Source organism: Poecilia formosa, unplaced genomic scaffold (assembly GCF_000485575.1).
Source record: "Poecilia formosa unplaced genomic scaffold, Poecilia_formosa-5.1.2 Scaffold91, whole genome shotgun sequence".
In the NCBI taxonomy this organism is placed as follows: Eukaryota; Metazoa; Chordata; class Actinopteri; order Cyprinodontiformes; family Poeciliidae; genus Poecilia; species Poecilia formosa.
The window spans coordinates 1,436,121-1,437,394 of record NW_006800030.1 but is presented as its reverse complement, the minus strand read 5'-3'; the positions used below and the strand labels follow the sequence as shown (position 1 = coordinate 1,437,394).

Here is a 1,274-nt window from a genome sequence, read left to right as displayed (position 1 = left end):
CTGACTGCAATTTGAGAATGGGTTAAATTTATGGTTGATAGAGGTAGTAATTATTTTATTAGGACACAATTATAAGACACAAATAGCAGGTAGGTACAACACAACATTCATCTTTTCATAACCATCATTTTAACATTTTCTTTAATTTCATAGTAAATCTGACCACATTTAACCAGTGATTTTTACTCTTAAACAGACTTTAATTAACCCATTCTGCATTTAATTATTTGACTAAGCTTGACCAAATACAGCAGACATTTTACCCAAATCCTGTTGTGATGAGAATTCACTTTTTTTCATATATATGAATAAATCCCAAAGAATTTTCAAGCTGAATTTGTTTATTTTAATGAGACAACTATACAAATCTCTTTTTCAGGTTTTGGTTCAAGATTATCCACTGATTTCCTCCCAAAAAGTGGACTACTTTGATTTATTAAAATATTGCATGCTTAGTTTATTGTTGAGCAGGTGAAAATGACTTATTTTCTTTGTAGCTCTCAGACAACATGTTTTAGAAGCATTGCACTGAGAAGTAGTTCATGATATGAGCTCAGCAGTTCCACCAGGTGTTACCAGTTGCTGCTGGCTAGTCTGAAGGGGCTGGGTGGGGAAGTCTTTGTAGGGCGGAAACTTGGCTTCAGGTTGCAGCTCTGAGAAGGAGAGTTGTGGAAAAAGTGATGCTTAGCGAGAGCAAGCGTTTAGGCACCCCACATGGCTGCTGGGAGATTAAAGGATGAGGGAAGAACATAACATAAAGCTCACAAAAGTCAATTTTACATAATACTGCCCCTTTAAGAAAAAACATTTGGGAAACTAATCAGGTTTAGATGGACTGACCCTCTGAGTGTCCGCACAGCAGTGATGTTGAGAATATTTGATGCTGTACTGCAATTCATTCCAGCTTCATCCTGCAAACAATCCAGAGATGCTAGAAGTCCAAAGCTTGTTGTCTGAAGATCTTTCTCATGAATATTTTGGTGGAAAATACTTTGAGTAATCACACTGGAGCAAATCACAGATATCATCACTAAACAGGAGGATCATATCCCCTGTTTTGGGAAATAGAGTCTGAGACTGAATGCAGAGTCTGCAGTGAACGCCTCCTTACCAGTGGCTTCATGGTCTCTTCTGGTTCAAGCACGGCACATTCCGTCCTATCCGTTATCTGTTCCAGTTCATAGCTGTACAGAGCTTAATAAGTAATATAGAATTTAACTGTTATTGTTAGAAATAGGTGTCAACTTTAACATTAGGTTTAGCTGCTAGGAAAA

The 1,274-nt window shown here is 37.4% G+C and overlaps 1 long non-coding RNA gene across 1 annotated transcript in view; it reads left to right on the top strand.

Moving 5' to 3' along the window:
* The window catches only part of LOC107836835 (uncharacterized), a 2,301-nt gene that overhangs the window by 506 nt on the left and 521 nt on the right, over window positions 1-1,274 (top strand). The gene's annotated exons all lie outside the window — the stretch shown is intronic.